This window comes from Pseudophryne corroboree, chromosome 4 (genome assembly GCF_028390025.1).
Source record: "Pseudophryne corroboree isolate aPseCor3 chromosome 4, aPseCor3.hap2, whole genome shotgun sequence".
NCBI lineage: Eukaryota > Metazoa > Chordata > Amphibia > Anura > Myobatrachidae > Pseudophryne > Pseudophryne corroboree.
Genome location: NC_086447.1, coordinates 350,420,111 through 350,440,308, shown reverse-complemented (window position 1 = coordinate 350,440,308; position 20,198 = coordinate 350,420,111). Strand labels below are relative to the sequence as shown.

General features: G+C 46.2%; 1 protein-coding gene across 6 annotated transcripts in view; it reads left to right on the top strand.

Annotated features, from left to right (window-relative positions):
- LPP (LIM domain containing preferred translocation partner in lipoma) overlaps nt 1-20,198 on the top strand; it is an 870,847-nt gene that overhangs the window by 448,304 nt on the left and 402,345 nt on the right. The window lies entirely within an intron of this gene.

The window sequence follows — 20,198 nt, the reverse complement described above, 5'->3', positions numbered from 1 at the left end:
GTTCTTTCTTTTATGCAATTCAAATTTTACACTTTTAGAAGAACAATAATCTGTTCAATTATATCAAGTTCTATAGAATACAGTTGAAGGCTTAAGAGGGGTACACACGGAGAGATCCGTGCTTAAAATCTAAGCAATCTGACCAGATTGCTTAGAAGGTAAGCACAGATCTCTCATGTGTGTGCCCCCCAGGCTCAGTCTAGCAGGTTGCTCACTTCAGCAGTGAAGTGAGCGTCCGCCCCCCTCCCCCCCCTCCTCCCCCCTCGTTCTGAGTGCTGAGCGGGGGGAGAGATGTGTGCTGAGCGGCCTGTGATAGATCGCTCAGTACAAATCTCTAGGTGTGTACCCCCCTTTTAGTGTTTAGCACAACTAAAAAAAGATTTATTAAAACTATATATATATATATATATATATATATATATATATATATAAAATGTTTTTTTATATATATATATATGTATATAATGTTTTATATATATATATATATATATAATACATACACACACACACCAACACACACGGCTTCAGATGTGTTTGGGAAGGCGCTAAACTTTTTTTTTAAACTCTATACAGAATATTTCAATTTGTGAGAATTAATCTCAATTGCTGACTTACTCCTTTGATTGGAGTGTAATGCTTAGTATCTTTTTTTTCTTCTTCACTGTATATACGCCCTAAACTCTTATTCAGTTTTTATACACCCTTATATAAACAAACATATACTAAAAACACATATAAAAAACATACAATTCATTAAAACTATGCTTCCACATAGTACCATAGTATAATTCATACAATACACATTTTCACAGTTTACTAAAAGGTCCTCCACGTCTGAGTAACACTTCTCACCGTTGGACAAAGGACACAAATTTCCAGCTGTGAATTCTGAGAGTGGATCCTGTAATCTTAACTCTACACGTTCTGTCTCCAAAAGACTTCTCTAGGGGTTCATCTTAGATGCAAAATACATAGAAAATACATAAAAAGGGTGTCTTAAAAGAATACAATTATTTGCATATTACATATTAACAAAACATGTTTTCTCAAAAATACATACAAGTGAATACAAAGTCATCTCAACAGTGTATTAATCTCAATTATATACCTCTGGAGTGTTATTCAGAATACTTGTTATTTAATAGCATACACCAGATGGTTTCAATGGATTGGAATAGTAATAGTCTTGATATGTTCAAGATACCAAATATATTGACGATGGTATCAAACATATCAATGTAGGAAACATTTCTTCAAATTGTTTTTTTATTAATGTCTAAACTCCACCACATTCCTATGTGGAAGCATTAATTTAATAAATTGTATGGTTTTTTTTTTTAATATATGTTTTTTTTAGTATATATTTGTTTAGAAAAGGGTGTATAAGAATTTAATTAAAAGTTAAGTTAAAGGGGCTGCTTGTTCAGCGGGGCATAGCGCCTTGGCTGTCGCAGCCGCAGCATGCCGCACACCCCTAACGCTGCCTGAAGGTGATAATCCGTGGTGAGTACTCACTGGGGACCCCGCTTGGGGGCTTCCCCCGGTTCACTGTGCGGCAGAAGTGTGGGTGAGGCGTACGGAGGGGATGGGGAGGGCCCGTAGCCCCATAGCCCCTGCGTGAGACTGGCTAAAATACCTTGTACCAAGCATTTATGTGAGGCTACAAACACTTAGGAGACATGACCAGTATAAAGATTACAAAGTAGCTCCGGCTCCATGGTGGGGGGCCGAGCTACATCAGAGCGGGCTCAGCGGCATTTTGGCGCCTTCCTCTGCATAAGCAGCAGCAGCCTCACACTGCTCCTCCATAACGGTCACACGCTGGATCACTGGTACCGGATGTAGAGGGGGAGAACTGCTATTTCTCTTACGTCCTAGAGGATGCTGGGGACTCCGTAAGGACCATGGGGTATAGACGGGCTCCGCAGGAGACATGGGCACCTATAAAGAACTTTTAGTATGGGTGTGCACTGGCTCCTCCCTCTATGCCCCTCCTCCAGACCTCAGTCAGATCCTGTGCCCAGAGGAGAAGGGTGCACTGCAGAGAGCTCTCCTGAGTTTTCTGTGGAAAAAAGAATTTCTCTGGCTGGGTCCACAGGATTATCCAAAGGATAACATTGGGATATTGTCAAGCGACAGCGAAAATGGCACCAACACGGTCACAAGCTTTATGGCCTCCCAGGATGCATTGGGGCCTCCACTATATAGTACCGCCCACTGACTCAGTCAGATCAGTTTTTTCCTTGGTGCGGCAGGAAGCCGCATGGTCACAGGGCTGCTGTGAATAAAGCAGCCTAAAGCTTTTATTATTTTATTTTTATAGACTTACTATATTTTTAGAGCGACTTATCTTAACAGCGTCTTAAACGCATATTAGAAAGAGTCTGTGTCGGATGTTCTAGAGGTCCAGCAGACGTAACCAGACTGTGGCCGGAGCATGGGGAGACGGTGAATCTATGGACTTCCTCTTACTAGAGGGGTCAGGACACAGCTACACTGATTTGGTGGAGACTACAAACAGTGTGTTGATGCGCCGAACATCTCGAGTGTGACAGCGCTACGCTCTGGGGATCATAGGCGCCAGGACTAGGTAGAGGCCGCGATCCTGGGAGTTTAAGTCAACGGGGGGATTCAGACGCTCTTCTGGCCGTCCCTCCTCCGAGTTCATGGCCAGTTCCCGCGTGTCTCTCGTTTCATGAACTAAATTACCTCACTTCCGGCTCAGACGCTACCACGAGGGTACTCGGTCGCAGCTTAGACGCTGCGGTTGTGTACACTGGATATAAACCCGCCCAGACTGAGTCGCAGGCCTTAGCGTCTGCATACACGTGGAAGTCGCTCAGCGTCCGTGTCCGTTGGTGAGCGTCCGTGTCCGTTATCAGTTATCAAGAGCGACAGTGTACACCAGTAGCGTCTGAATCCACTCAGCGTCTTACGAGCGTATTTGCTTGGATATGGAAGTGTGGTGAGTCTCCCTGTATCCCGCTCTCTGGAGGCAGGGTATACAGTACTAGAAATTCTCTCTACTTCTTAGTATGCATTGTTAATTTTTAGTACCTATTGCATATGAGACCTGTATATTACTGTGTTTTCTGCATGTTATGTTGAAAATAGAATCCGTGAAAACAGAAGTACAAATTTCCTACTTATGTATAAGTTGTTATGGAGGTTGTATTCTCATATGACAATGTCTAATGCTTTAACATGTGACTGACTGCTAGTATGTGTGCTGACTTTTCTTTGTAATGTCAGTCCTGTTCTGACCCTCAAATCAGGTGCACTGTGGTCAGATTGATCTCACCTCTATATACTGACATATAGGGTGTTCTTCAGTCACAAATTGTGTAGTCGATAACAGGTTAATACCATGTCTGTGAGCGGCAAAAGTGATGAGGAGAATTTATCAAGCACTCCTATAGCCCTAACATGCTTATCTTGTAAGTCAGGGGTAATTGATATGAATCAATTGGTCACTTATGAGGGTTTGTGTGCAAACTGTTTCGCTTTTCAGCGAAGTAAAAAACAGGAGTTGGTTCAACCACCAACAGAGCCACCATGGAATATGTTCGCAAAGACTCTGTCTTCAATAGCGGACAGGTTAGCTCCGGTAGCACCACCTCAAGGGTTAGGTTACACTATGAACCCATACATACAGCTCCCCTCCTATGGTTTGGTTCCAGTAGCCTCTACAAGCAACCAAGGGGCAGATAAGACTAAGACAGGTACGTCTGTGTGGCAGACTACACAAGATGGTACATCGGATGATGATGAGGAAACAATAGATTCAACTCCGTATGATGATCAGTCGCAGAGCTTTAGTTCAGAAGATGTAGCTGAACTTATTAATGCCGTGAAGGCTGTGCTTTCTTTGGAAGAGCCAGCCAAGACAGCGTTAAAAGCAAAAGCACCTGTATTTAAACGAACAAAATCAGTGAAAGCTGAATTTCCAGCGTCAGATGAGTTGACGGAAATGATGGATGAGTGGGCAGCGCCTAGTAAAAAGTATAAGATTCCTAAGAGATGGGATTCTTATTTTCCATTTCCTGCTGGGGATTGTTCGAAGAGAGAAGTTCCTCCAAAAGTAAATGCACATGTTCTGCGACTCGTGCATAAATCTGCTTTACCACTGTCATCTACCTCTTTGAATGATGTCACAGACAGAAGGATAGAGAGCCTTTTGAAAAATATTTTTTCTCTAGTAGGAGCAGTGGTAAGACCTGCTATTGCTTCAGCCTGGGTAGCAAAGGCTATGGGCGAATGGATAGAGGAACTAGAGAACAGCATCCCTTTTCCTACTCGGGAGCAAGAGGATCGTTTTTGCCGTTTAAGACAATCTGCCCAGTGTTTGGAAGAAGCAGCATTTGATGTAGGTACAGTTGCTTCTAAAGCTTCAGCCTTGACAGTAGTAGTTCGTCGAGCAATTTGGCTACATACCTGGAAGGCAGATGCGGAATCCAAGAAAGAATTGGAAGCATTGCCTTTTGTGGGTAATATATTATTTGGAAAACCTTTATCGGATATCCTAGAATCTGAGGCTGAATCGAAAAAGGTCAGATTTCCGGCTACCTATAACCCTAAGTCCAAGGGTTTAAAATTTCGCTCATTTCGCTGGCAAAGCAAAAGCTAAAGAGGAGCATAAACAACTCCAGTTTAAATCCAGGGGTAGGAAGCAGTGGGCTAGCAAAAAGCCAGCTTCCAAACCTGAACAGAAACCCTCAGCCTGAAGAGACGGGCCTCCGCCTGGAGGATTCCAGGGTTGGGGGCCGGCTCCTTCAATTTGCACACATATGGCAACAGTCAACAGCAGATGCCTGGGTGCAGAAGGTAGTATCTCAGGGGTTTGGGTTCCCATTCAGGAAGCAGCCTCCTCAAAGATTTTTTTGCACCAGCCCGTCTCGTATAGAGTCGAAGGCCAATGCCCTGCAAGAAGCAGTCCAAAAATTACTGCAGTCAGGTGTGATTGTCCCAGTACCTCCATCACAAAAGGGACAGGGGTATTACTCCAATCTATTTCTAATCCAGAAACCAAATGGGTCATATCGACCAATTCTAAATCTGAAAATGTTGAACAAATACATATGGATCCCGAAGTTCCACATGGAGACGTTACGCTCCATAATGTTGGCTATGGAACCGGGAGATTACATGGTATCTCTGGATGTACGGGATGCTTACCTACATGTGCCTATAGCACTGTCACATCAGTGTTACCTCAGGTTTGCCATCCTCCAGGAACATTTCCAGTTCCAAGCTCTGCCTTTCGGGTTAGCTACAGCACCCAGGGTTTTTACCAAGATCATGGTGGTTATGGCAGCTTGTCTGCGCAAGCAGGGGATAAGAATAATCCCATACCTCGACGACCTGTTAATCTTAGCACAGTCGTAAGATTTACTGTTGAGCCATCTTCAACAGACAATGGTTTGTTTACAGAGACACGTGTGGCTCATAAATTGGGAGAAGTCGTCCCTGAATCCGTCACAGCGGATGGTTCATTTGGGGGCCATATTGGATTCAGACCTACAGAAAGTTCTCTTACCAAAGAAAAATATAGTCAAGGTGCAGGTCATGGCTCAGGAAGCGTTGCAAGCCCAGACAATGTCAGTCCATGCAGCAAAATGCGACTGTTGGGTCTGATGGTATCAACCTTCGACATGGTGGAATATGCGCAATTCCACTCCAGACCATTGCAGCACCTTATTCTGACCGAATGGAACGGAAATCAGACGATAAAGAAACAGATGATAAAGATTCCAGTAAAGGTAAAAAGGTCTCTAGCGTGGTGGCTACAGACAGACCATTTAAACAAGGGGAGACCCTTTTGGATAAAAGAGTGGCAAGTGCTGACAACAGATACCAGCCTGCAAGGCTGGGGGGCGGTACTCGGAAGCCTGTGGTTCCAGGGAAAATGGACCGCAAGGGAAAGTCGCCTGCCGATAAATCTGTTGGAGAAAAGGGCCGTTTACTTGGCTCTAGTTCAGGCAAAGGACAATCTACAAGTCCAGATCCGCTCAGACAATGCGACGGCAGTAGCATACCTCAATCATCAAGGAGGAACTCACAGCAGGAGTCTGATGGAGGAGGTAACTCCCATTCTAAAATGGGCAGAACTCCATCTCCCGGCATTGTCAGCAGTATTTGTCCCGGGTGTACTAAATTGGGAAGCGGATTTTCTCAGTCGGCACACCATTCAGGAAACCGAATGGGCACTACACCCAGAAGTGTTTCAGACACTGGTGAACAGATGGGGTCTACCGGAGATAGACCTTATGGCATCTCGTCTAAACAACAAAGTTCCGAGGTACGGATCAAGAACAAGGGACCCAGGAGCGGTCCTGGTAGACGCACTGTCAGTAGAATGGAGGTTTCAGCTGGCATATCTGTTCCCTCCAATATCTCTGTTACCCAGAGTAGTGAGAAAGATAAAACAGGCAAAAGGAGCAATCATTCTAATAGCTCCAGCTTGGCCAAGAAGGCATTGGTACACAGATCTGTTGAGAATGTCCGTGTAAGCACCGATACTGCTCCCTCAACGTCCAGATCTGTTAATGCAGGGTCCTTGTTATCACAGTCATCTGGATCGCCTATCTTTGACGGCGTGGCTGTTGAAGCCTTTATCTTAGAGGCTAAAGGATTTTCGAAACAAGTAATCCAAACCATGCTTAGAGCAAGAAAGCCTTCTTCGGCCCGTGTGTATCATAGAATATGGCAAGCCTATATTTACTGGTGTACTGGAAAAAAATTACAATCCGAGATCTTTTAAAGTAGCTAGGATTTTGGATTTCCTTCAGGCAGGATTGGATAAAGGGTTGAAAGTTGCTTCCTTGAGGGTGCAAGTCTCGGCGTTGACTGTATGGTTTCAGCAGAAGATTGCTGATTTACAGGATGTACGTACATTTTTCCAAGGAGTAGTACATATTCAACCTCCATTTGTTCCTCCTGCAGCTCCCTGGGATTTGAATTTAGTTCTTACATTTCTCCAGGGTCCTTTGTTTGAACCACTTGAGAGAGCAGATCTTAAGTGGTTAACGGTTAAAGTTCTCTTTTTACTGGCAATGGCGTCAGCCAGAAGAGTGTCAGATTTTGGAGCATTATCATGTAAGTCTCCTTTCCTAAGTTTTTTTCCAGACAGAGCAGTTCTCAGAACGAGAGGTGGTATCAAAGTTTCACCTGAATGAAGAAATTGTAGTCCCAGCTTTTCAGATATCGGGACTATCTGCGGGAGAAGCGTCGCTGGACGTGGTCCGGGCTTTATAAATCTACATAGATCGTACTAGTGCTATCAGGAAAACAGATTTTCTCTTCATCCTCTACGGATTCCATAGAAGAGGATGGCCTGCTAGTAAACAGACGCTGGCGAGATGGCTCCGAATGGTAATAGCAGAAGCTTATTCTCATGCAGATCTCCCTATTCCGGCTAATGTCTCTGCACACTCTACACGTAAGGTAGGTCCTTCTTGGGCAGCACAACAGGGTGCTTCAGCAGAACAGATATGTAGGGCAGCCACATGGTCTTCCTTAAACACATCCATCAGACATTATGCCTTGGATACTTTTGCCTCTCATGACGCAGACTTCGGGCGAAAGGTACTCCTGTGCAATCAGGAGCGTCCCCACCACTAAAATGGCTTTGGGAATCCCAATGTTATCCTGTTGATAATCCTGTTGACCCAGCCAGAGAAATATACGTTATGGTAAGAACTTACCGTTGATAACGTGATTTCTCTTATGTCCACAGGTATCCACAGGGATCCCACCCTGACGCATCTGATTTGAGGATCTAGACAATCACTAAAACCTCTTCCTTCTTGTATGGAAGGGTGTGCATGTGTGTTCTTATCGCCTGTACAGGTCTCTACCTAATGTTCCTGCCTAAAATCGCTGTGGAAAGAACTGATCTGACTAAGTCAGTGGGCGGGACTATATAGTGGAGGCCCCAATGCATCCTGGGAGGCCATAAAGCTCGTGACAGTGTTGGTGCCATTTTCGCTGTCGCTCGACAATATCCCAATGTTATCCTGTGGATACCTGTGGACATAAGAGAAATCACGTTATCAACGGTAAGTTCTTACCATAACGTATATTTTGTTAGGTTTTTTATTTTCAGGGAGCACTGCTGGCAACAGGCTCCCTGCATCGTGGGACTGAGGGGAGAGGAGCAGACCTACTTAAATGATAGGCTCTGCTTCTTAGGCTACTGGACACCATTAGCTCCAGAGGGAGTCGGAACACAGGTCTCACCCTGGGGTTCGTCCCGGAGCCGCGCCGCCGTTCTCCTCACAGAGCCGGAAGATAGAAGCCGGGTGAGTATGAGAAGCAAGAAGACGTCAAAAGCGGCAGAAGACTTCAGATCTTCATGAGGTAAAGTGCGCAGCAGTAGCTGCGCGCCATTGCTCCCACACACAGACACACACAAAGCACTGATGGGTGCAGGGCGCATGGGGGGGCGCCCTGAGCAGCAATAAACCTTGTTTTTGGGCAAAAAAGGTCACATTAGGCTGCGGAGGCAGCAAATAGATGATCCCCCGCCATTTTATTAAAATTGAAGAGGGACCGAAGCCCGCCGCTGGAGGGGGCGGAGCTTGATCCCTCAGCACTAACTAGCGCCATTTTCTCCACAGAGGCTGCAGAGAACGCTGGCTCCCCAGACTCTCCCCTGCTGAAGACTTCAGAGGGCTGAAAAAGAGGAGGGGGGCACATTGGAGCGCAGTGAGTGGGAAGATTGGCATTATATAATAATATAAAAGCGCTGTCTGGATTTTCCAGTGTCAGTTTGGCGCTGGGTGTGTGCTGGCATACTCTCTCTCTGTCTCTCCTAAGGGCCTGGTTGGGGATTTGTCCCCTTATAGGTATATCCCTGTGTGTGTGGGGTGTCGGTACGTGCGTGTCGGCATGTCTGAAGCGGAAGGCTTCTCCAAGGAGGAGGTGGAGCAGATGAGTGGTGTGTCGCCGTCGGTAGTGCCGACTCAGGAATGGATAGACATGTGGCATATGTTGAATGCATGTGTGGCATCTTTACATAAGAGGCTAGATAAAGCTGAATCCAGGGAGGCATCAGGGGGTCAATCCTCGGATTGGACCGACTCACAGGGCCCGTCGGGGTCTCAAAAGCGTCCCTTGTCACTAATTGTGGACACAGATACTGACACGGACTCTGATTCCAGTGTCGACGATGATGAAGCTAGATTGCACCCTAAGGTGACAGAGTATTCAGTGTATGATTATTGCAATAAGAGATGTCTTGCATATTGCTGATGAACCCTCTGTTCCAGACACGAGAGTACACATGTTTAAGGGAAAGAAACAGATAATAAACTTTCCCCCATCTCATGAACTTAACGAGTTATTTGAAAAAGCTTGGGAGACTCCAGATAAGAGGCTGCAGATTCCCAAAAGAATTAATATGGCATACCCTTTCCCTACACAGGACAGGGTACGTTGGGAATCCTCTCCCACTGTGGACAAGGCTTTAACACGCCTGTCCAAGAAAGTGGCGCTGCCGTCTCCAGACACAGCGACCCTCAAGGACCCTGCGGACCGCAGGCAGGAGACTACATTAAAGTCTATTTATTCACATACTGGTGCTTTGCTCAGACCGGCAATTGCGTCTGCATGGGTATGTAGCGCAGTTGCAGCTTGGACAGATACCCTGTCGGCTGACCTTGATACCCTAGATAGGGATGCTATTTTGTTAACTCTAACCCATATTAAAGACGCAGTCTTGTATATGAGAGACGCTCAAAGGGACATTGGGTTGCTGTGTTCCAGAGCCAATGTCATGGCTATTTCAGCGAGACGATCCTTATGGACCCGCCAATGGACGGGTGATTCGAAAAAGCAAATGGAGGTTTTACCCTATAAGGGTGACGTGTTGTTTGGGGATGGGCTCGCAGACCTGGTTTCCACAGCTACCACGGGTAAATCTACCTTTTTACCTTTTATTCCCCAACAGCAAAAGAAAACTCCACAATATCACATGCAGTCCTTTCGGTCGCAAAAGTCCAGAAGAGGTCGGGGATCCTCCTTCCTTGCCAGAGGTAAGGGTAGAGGAAAGAGAACACCTGCTTCGGCTGGTGCCCAGGAACAGAAGTCCTCCCCGGCTTCTACAAAACCCACTGCATGACGCTGGGGCTCCCCTGCGGTAGTCCGCACCAGTGGGGGCACGCCTTCGACTCTTCAGCCAGGTCTGGGTCAGGTCAGACGTGAATCCTTAGGCGTTGGAAATAGTTTCCCAAGGCTACAAACTGAAATTCGAAGAGGTGCCCCAATGCCGATTTTTCAAGTCGGCCTTACCAACTTCTACCCCAGAGCTGGATTTAGTGTTAGCTGCAATTCAAACGCTGTGTCAACAGCAAGTAATTATCAGGGTTCCCCTGAACCAACAGGGAAAAGGGTACTATTCGACCCTCTTTGTGGTCCCGAAGCCGGATGGTTCGGTCAGACCCATTTTGAATCTAAAATCCCTAAACCTGTACTTGAAAAGATTCAAATTCAAGATGGAATCGCTCCGAGCGGTAATAGCCAGCCTGGAGGGGGGGTATTTTATGGTGTAACTGGACATAAAGGATGCTTACCTTCATGTCCCCATATATCCCTCTCATCAGGAGTACCTGAGATTCGCTGTACAGGATTGTCATTACCAGTTTCAGACGTTGCCGTTTGGGCTTTCCACGGCCCCGAGGATCTTCACCAAGATAATGGCGGAAATTATGGTGGTCCTGCGCAAACAAGGAGTCACAATTATCCCATACTTGGACGATCTCCTGATAAAGGCGAGATCAAAAGAGCAATTGCTGAGAAACGTGTCACTCTTCCTGAGAGTACTCCAGCAACACGGTTGGATTCTCAATCTACCGAAGTCTCAGTTGGTTCCAACAACTCGACTAGCGTTCCTAGGTATGATACTGGACACGGAACAAAAGAAGGTTTTTCTCTCGTTGGATAAAGCCCAGGACCTCCAGAACATGGTCAGAGACCTGCTAAAGTCAAAAAGAGTGTCAGTTCATCAATGCACTCGTGTTCTGGGGAAAATGGTGGCAACCTACGAGGCCATCCCCTTCGGCAGGTTCCATGCGAGGACGTTTCAATGGGACCTTCTGGACAAATGGTCCGGGTCCCATCTACAATTACATCAAAAGATAACACTGTCCCCTAGGGCCAGGGTGTCTCTTCTATGGTGGCTGCAAAGTGCTCACCTCCTAGAGGGTCGCAGATTCTGCATTCAGGACTGGGTTCTGGTAACCACGGACGCGAGCCTCCGAGGATGGGGAGCAGTCACCCAAGGAAGAAATTTTCAAGGACTATGGACAATCCAGGAATCCTGCCTGCACATCAACGTGTTGGAATTAAGGGCCATATACCACGGCCTTCGACAAGCGGAGAGTCTTCTTCTAAACCTATTGGTGCTGATTCAATCGGACAATGTCACAGCAGTGGCTTATGTGAACCGCCAAGGCGGGACAAGGAGCAGAGTCGCGATGGCAGAAGCCACCAGGATTCTTCGCTCTGTCAGCTGTCTTCATTCCGGGTGTGGACAACTGGGAGGCAGACTTCCTCAGCAGACACGATCTCCATCCAGGAGAGTGGGGACTTCATGAAGAAGTCTTTGCAGAGATAACGGGTCTTTGGGGAGTTCCTCAAATAGACATGATGGCGTCACGCCTCAACAAGAAGCTTCGGAGGTATTGTGCCAGGTCCCGGGACCCTCAGCCAATAGCAGTAGACGCTCTGGTAACGCCATGGGTGTTCCAATCGGTCTACGTGTTTCCTCCTCTTCCTCTCATCACAAAGGTGTTGAGGATCATAAGGCTAAAAAGAGTACAGACAATACTCATTGTTCCAGACTGGCCTCGAAGGGCCTGGTACTCAGATCTTCAGGAGATGCTCACAGAAGATCCTTGGCCTCTTCCTCTAAGGGAGGACCAGTTGCAGCAGGGGCCCTGCATGTTCCAAGACTTACCGCGGTTACGTTTGATGGCATGGCGGTTGAACGCAGGATCCTAGCTGAGAAGGGTATTCCGGAAGAGGTCATACCTACTCTAATAAAGGCTAGGAAGGAGGTGACGGCAAAACATTATCACCGTATCTGGCGGAAATATGTCTCTTGGTGTGAAACCAAGAATGCTACTGCGGAAGATTTCCATTTGGGTCGTTTTCTCCACTTCCTACAGACAGGAGTGGATATGGGCCTAAAATTAGGCTCTGTTAAGGTACAGATTTCGGCTCTATCGATATTCTTTCAGAAGGAATTGGCTTCTCTTCCAGAAGTCCAGACTTTTGTAAAGGGAGTGCTACACATCCAGCCTCCTTTTGTGCCCCCAGTGGCACCATGGGACCTGAACGCGGTGTTGCAGTTCCTAAAATCAGAAATAAGACAATAAACTGCTTACACAGCGCCTCAAAGGCGAATAACTAGTAATCAGATTACCCTGATAAATGCGCAGCTGAAAAACACTAAGTGGGTGTATGTAGGAAACCATTAGAATAAAAGAATCAGCTGCGCAATATATCAGGGAAAAGGACAATAAAAAGGTATGAGAGCCGATGTATATAGAATAGATTTATTAACCATAAATATTAAATAATTGATTAATAATCAAATAGTAACAATGCAACATTAAAATGTTATAAGATAAAAAAGCACACCTCAAATAAATATATCCCATTCAAAGGAGTAACAGCTGTATTGGTTCTCTAAATGAAAGTCCACACATAATATGGAGCTCAGCTGATATTCAGAACAATGAGTGGCAAATAAACTCGGGATAATGACCACAAAGCTGAATGCTGGAGACGCAGTGAAAGGTCAGTTGGATGTATGTCCCATAACATCAAAGGCGGGTTGACCCGATATTAAACACAGAGTTGATACCTCTCCTTGTGTGGGCTGGTCCAGAGCCGAGCGTCCTCGGCGGTGTATCCTGCAGTGCCCACTGATGCGAATGCCGCAAGGGAGAGGGAGCCGTAAATTCACTGTAAAGAGCCGTTTGTTGGTATAGACGGCTAGCGGGGAAGACAAGCCCGCGGCTGCTCTTACAAACTCTGTGGATGATATGGACGGCTGGCGGGGAGACCAAACCCGCAGCTGCTTCCAAAGCCGGATACCTTGGCAAGGTGTGCTGAAGGAGGCGTGGCCTAACGCGTTTCGTCACGTGACCCGTGACTTTATCTTATAACATTTTAATGTTGCATTGTTACTATTTGATTATTAATCAATTATTTTATACTTATGGTTAATAAATCTATTCTATATACATCGGCTCTCATACCTTTTTATTGTCCTTTTCCCTGATATATTGCGCAGCTGATTCTTTAGTTCCTAAAATCACACTGGTTTGAACCCCTTAACACGGTTGAGTTTAAATTTCTCACCTGGAAGGTGGTCATGTTATTGGCCTTGGCATCTGCAAGGCGGGTGTTAGAATTAGCGGCCTTGTCTCACAAGAGCCCCTACTTGATTTTTCATGTTGATAGAGCGGAATTGAGGACTCGTCCTCAATTTTTACCTAAGGTGGTTTCTTCATTCCATATAAACCAACCTATTGTGGTGCCTGTGGCTACGAGTGACTTGGAGGATTCCAGGTCCCTGGATGTAGTCAGGGCCTTAAAGATTTATGTAGCCAGGACGGCTAGAATTAGGAAAACAGAGGCTGTGTTTGTTCTGTATGCAGCCAAAAAGATTGGCGCGCCTGCTTCAAAGCAGACTATTGCTCGCTGGATCTGTAACACGATTCAGCAGGCGTATGTTACGGCTGGATTGCCGTTACCACATTCAGTAAAAGCCCATTCCACTAGGAAAGTGGGCTCTTCTTTGGCGGCTGCCCGAGGCGTCTCGGCATTACAGCTTTGCCGAGCAGCGACTTGGTCGGGGTCAAACACTTTTGCTAAATTCTACAAGTTTGATACCACGGCTGATGAGGACCTAGCATTTGCTCAGTCGGTGTTGCAGAGTCATCCGCACTCTCCTGCCCGATTGGTAGCTTTGGTATGAACCCCATGGTCCTTACGGAGTCCCCAGCATCCTCTAGGACGTAAGAGAAAATACGATTTTAAACCTACCGGTAAATCTATTTCTCCTAGTCCATAGAGGATGCTGGGCGCCCATCCCAGTGCGGAAAATCTGCAAGACTTGTATATGGTTATTGCTTACATAAGGTTTATGTTACAGTTGGAATCGGTCTTGGATCATTGCTGCTGTTTGTTCATACTGTTAACTGGTTATGTGTATTCCAGGTTATATGGTATGATTGGTGTGGGCTGGTATGAATCTTGCCCTTAGATTTACAAAATCCTTTCCTCGTATTGTCCATCTCCTCTGGGCACAGTTCTCTAGCTGAGGTCTGGAGGAGAGGCATAGAGGGAGGAGCCAGTGCACACCCATACTAAAAGTTATTTATAGGTGCCCATGTCTCCTGCGGAGCCCGTCTATACCCCATGGTCCTTACGGAGTCCCCAGCATCCTCTACGGACTAGGAGAAATAGATTTACCGGTAGGTTTAAAATCTTATTATTGTGCACAAATATCATCCCTCAGAGGGAATTTCCAAGACAGTCTCACTGTTTATATGTATATGTGAAACACTGACAGCCTCACTGGGGCTGTGCGGCCTTGGGTGCGCTGGTGTCCTCTCTCCTTTGTCTCCTCTCACATGCAATAGGGCAGGCTGGTATTGTATTTCAGGCTGTGTTGTATGTGTATTATACCTGTTTTCTTTTTCACAATGGTAAAACAGAAGTTATGCAGCGTGCGTAATGCTAGATTTTTCCCTAGCTCATCTGGCTCAATATCATGTGAGCAGTGTAGTCCGTTATCACAAAATGCTGATAACAATGTGGGGGAGAGTTAAGATCCCTCCTGGCTGGGGGTTATAAAAACTCTGATGTCTGATATGTCATCTCAACTCACTGCAAATGCCAATAAGACTCAGGAACTGCAACAAGCAGTGGCAAATCTAGCTGCTAAACATCCCCCCCTGTCCACTACAGGTGCACAAAAACGTGCTTTACCTGCACTTCTATCAGATACTGGTGATGATATACAGGATGATGGGGTTGATGTGGACCCCATAAGCAGGGATTCCACCCCTACACCGGATATTGAACCCCTCATATTGGCTATTTGGGATGTGTTAAAGCTCCCCCTGGAGGACGCTAATAATCAGTAGTCATTTTTACTCCCACAAGACAAACTGACAGTCACATTTCCTGACTCCAAGGAATTGGATGATTTATTTAAAATAGCCTGGAAGAATCCAGACAAAAAAATATCAGGTGTCCAAACGGTTTTTGCATACATTACCCTTTGCCCCTGAAGGCAGAACATTCTGGGAAGAGTCTCCAGCAGTAGATGTCTCAGTCTCTCGCCTTTCTAAAAAGACGGTACTCCCTGCCCCGGGCTCCTTTACGGTAAAGGACCCGGCAGATAGATTTCAGAGTGGTCTCAAATTTTCCTATCTACACTGCTGCAGGTTTAGCTCAAAGACTGGTCATTGCAGGTCGCTGGATGACACATGCAATTCATTCCTGGGCTACTCAAATTCAGGAAGGTCTTTCGGGTGATATGACTTTAGTTACTACTGTAACTTTCCGGACTCGCATTCAGGACACGACAAGAGTCCTCTGTGACTCCCTTAACGAGATTGGCAATATTAATGCTAGGACCACGGCTATGGTTGTGTCTGCGCGCAGAACCATATGGTTGCGTCAGTGGATTGGTGATGCTAACTCCAAACATAATGTGGAATCTCTTCCCTTCACAGGTGAATGGCTCTTTGGAGGTGATTTGGATGCATGGATTTCAAAAGCTACTGCTAATCCACGTTTCTCCCTTCGGGGGTTCCATCTGGTAGACGTACCTATCTGGGACCATCTACTCTGTCCTTTTGGTCCTCCAGATTTTGATCTATGGCCAGAGGGGCCTCCAACACGACTATAGGCTCCAGAGGTAAACCTAAGAAACCAGCCGTTGCCGGATCTCAGGACCAGAGCACCAGATCTGCTTCCGCAAAGACTTCAGAATGACGGTGCCCAGCCACCCCGGGGAGATCTCGTGGTGGGAGCTCGGTTACGTCACTGCATCCACATCTGGGATGGTTCCTGCCAAGATGCTTGGGTAAGGGAACTTATCTCTCAGGGTTACAAGCTGGAGTTTGATGGTGCTCCCCCCCAACGATTTTTCATATCAGGTTTTCCAGTTTTTGAAAATATGCGTGGTACGCTACTACTGGCCATAAACAAGTTGGTCCCAGTCCCAGGTCATTGTTCCAGTACCCCTACAACAACAAGGACAGGGTTACTACTCCAGTCTGTTCGTAGTACCAAAACCAGACGGGTCTGTGAGACCCATTCTGAATCTGAAGTCCTTGAATCCTTACCTGAAGGTTTTCAATTTCAAGATGGAATCTTTGAGAGCAGTGTTCGCAGGCCTGTAGCAACAGGAATTCCTAGTGTCCCTGGATATCAAGGATGCTTACCTCCATATACCAATCTGGCCTCCTCATCCTATCTGCCCTACTGAACGATCACTACCAGTTTCAGGCGTTACCCTTTGTCCTGTCTACAGCTCCGAGGGTGTTCACAAAGTTGATGGCAGAAATTATGTTTCAGCTCAGGGTCCAGGGGGTCAACATAATTCCATTCCTGGATGATCTCCTGATAAAAGAGAGTTCCAGGGAGCTTCTATTGCTCCATATAGATCGCACTATTCAACTTCTGTCTCACCACGGGTTGATCCTCAATCTGCAGAAGTCCCACCTGGAACCGTCTCAGCAGCTCCTGTTTCTGGGGATGCTATTGGATGCTGTAGCACAGAAAGTATTCCTCCCGGAGGAAAACTGAAAACACTTCAAGAAATGGTTTGCATGGTACTCTGACCTGCTCGAGTATCCATTCATTGTTGCATAAAATTGTTGGGAAAAATGGCAGTTCAGTTCGGAAGGTTTCATGCCAGAACGTTCCAATTAGACATCCTGAAGAAGTGGTCCGGTTCCCATCTTCAGATGCACCATATGATTCGGCTGTCACCCCAGGCCAGGATTTCACTCCTGTGGTGGCTACGGTCTTCCAACCTGCGGGAAGGTCGACGCTTTGGAATTCAGGATTGGATCCTCCTCATAATGGATGCAAGTCTGAGAGGATGGGGAGCTGTCACCCAGGGGGCGCAGTTCCAGGGCAGGTGGTTTGCCCAAGAGGCCCTTCTGCCGATCAACATCCTGGAATTTCGGGTCATTTACAATGCTCTGATTCAGGCCTCCCCTCTACTCCGGGATCGGGTGATCCAGGTTCCAGTCGGACAACGCCACAGCTGTGGCGTACATCAATCGACAAGGAGGGACAAAAGCAGGGCCTGCATGCGAGAAGTGTCAAGCATACTCTTCTGGGCAAAAAGAAATACAGGAGCACTGTCCGCCATCTTCATTCTGGGAGTGGTCAACTTGGAAGCGGACTTCCTGAGTCGCCACGATCTCCACCCAGGAGAGTGGGGACTACACCCCCAGGTGTTTCAGCAGATCGACAGGTGGGGCTGCCCACAGATCGACATGTTGGCCTCTCGCCTCAACAAGAAGCTTCGCTGCTATTGCTAGCGAACCATAGACCCTCAGGCGAGCGTAGTGCCAGGGTACTCAAGAGGATGAGGCATCAAGGAGTGCAGGCAATCTTGATTGCCCCAGATTGGCCCTGAAGAGCGTGGTATGCGGCTCTTCTGGACATGTCCGTGGGGGACCCTTGGCCACTGCCACCCAGAAAGGATCTTCTTCAGCAAGGACTGTTCGTCTACCCGGACTTACGGCTGCTTCTTGGATTTTGAGTGCAACATCCTAGCTCACAAAGGGCTTTCTAAAAAGGTCATTACCACTATGGTGCAAGCCAGAAAACCTGTGACGTCTAAACACTATCATCATTTCTGGCGGAGATATGTCTCTTGGTGCGAGGAACGCACATATCCACCTGCAGAATTCCACTTGGGAAGATTCCATCGTTTCCTGCAGGATGGAGTGGATAAAGGCTTACGTCTTGTTTCCCTTAAGGTCCAGATTTCAGCTCTCTCCGTCTTCTTCCAGAAGAAGTTGGCTCTCCTTCCAGAAGTTCAGACCTTCTTGCAAGGGGTGCTTCACATACAACCTCCATATTGTGCCGCCTACGGCACCTTGGGATTTGGATGTGGTGTTACGTTTTCTACAGTCCTCCTGGTTTGAACCTCAGATGGCTGTAGAAGACAAGTACCTCACGTAGAAGACAGTGATGTTACTGACCCTGGCTTCTGCTAGGCGTGTCTCAGAATTGGGGGCCTTATCGCGTAAAAGTCCCTACTTGGTCTCTTACGAGAACAGAGCGGAGCTCAGGACTAGACAGCAGTTCCTGACGTAGGTGGTCTCCGCATTTCACTTGAATCAACCTATTGTGATTCCGTCCAGTTCTGGCACTTTTGCCCCTCCGGAGGTATTGGATGCAGTGCAAGCCTTGAAAATCTATGTCAACAGGACAGCTCAGATCAGAAAGACTGATTCCTTGTTTGTGCTGTATGATGCACGAAAAAAGGGTTGCCCTGCTTCAAAGCAGTCTATTGCTTGTTGGATTCGGCTTACTATCCAACAAGCCTATGTGTCGGCAGCCTTGCCTGTTCCACAGTCTCTGAAGGCCCACTCTACGAGATCAGTGGGGTCTTCCTGGGCAACTGCCCGTGGAGTCTCTGCCCTCTAACTATGCCGAGCTGCTACCTGTTCGGGGAAGAACACCTTTGTGAAGTTCTACAAGTTTGATACCCTCTGTGCGGTGACTTTCTGCAGGTATTCTGTTAGGTGTTACCTGTTCAGCTGTTGCTGTTAATGTTGCCAGCCGTTGCTGGCCCGTTTATGTTTTGTGTAAATCTCACCACACTTATTGTTGTTATGTTCCTTCTCTCAAGTATGTCATTCTCCTTCGGGCACTGTTTTACCTAAAACTGACCTGTAGGAGAAGGCATAGAGGGGAGGAACCAGCACACCCAGTTGAAGAAATTTAAAGTGCACTGGCTCCTTTGGACCCATCTATACCCCATCGTACTAATCTGTCCCCAATATCCCTTATGGACTACGAGAAAAGGATTTATCGGTAGGTATTTAAAATCCTATTTTATTCTAATGTGAAGCTCTTCTCATATTAACTTTTACCTCCTATTCTGATTTTCATTACCATGGCAATATGTATTACATTTACTTATGAGTCTGTTTTCTACTTACATTTTTCATTTTTTGCAATGTTTGCTTTGTAATACGTTTTCTTCTTGATAAATTAAGAAATAAGAAGAAAATATATTCTATGCAGAATGTGATTCTAAGGACATAAGCCTCACTGAGGGAGCTATAGAAGAAAGGACATAATACATACGATGGGACAATTGAATGTTCCTGTTTCTTCCCTTGTGTATGAATTGCAAATTACTCCGTTTGTGCTCACGAGGAAAGGATGGGTAATTTGGCATTATGGCAACATTCTCATCAATCTTTTTGTTTGTTTCCTTTGCATTTTATTTAACAATGAAAGAAAATGATGGTTTAATATAACAAGGAAATACAGATACAGTAGCATTCCTGACACACCAGTCAGAAGATAAAATGTCTTAATAGTCAGAATTTGAATTATTGTACCTTTTATGTATGGTATACTGTAGACCAGTGGTTCTCAACTGCGGTCCTCAAGTACCCCCAACAGTTCATGTTTTCCATGTCTCCTCATAGGATTGCAAGTGAAATAATGTACTCCACCTGTGGGTCCTTTAAAATGTGTCACTGAGTAATGAATACACCTGTGCACCAGCTAGGTGACCTGGAAAACATGAACTGTTGGGGGTACTTGAGGACCGAGGTTGAGAACCACTGCTGTAGACTATAACAAACACAGAGATGTGTTTGACTGTATGTATGTATACACTGTGTGTGTGTATACACAAATAAGCAGAGATGAAGGAGGCACTCACGGGTCTTGCAATACAACCTAAGATCAGCAGTCAGACGACTTTGAGCTGTCAACATTTCATTTTTAATAAAAAAATGTTGTCAGGACATAGCTTAAATGAGACATGTTCTTACCTTATGATGAGGAGGGTCTTTTTGCAAGACCCATGAGTGCCTCCTTCATCTCTGCTTATTTGTGTTTACAATCTACTGGAAGGCACCGGGGCAACTACAACCATTTAGCAAGGAGTGCCGGTCACTGCTGTTCTT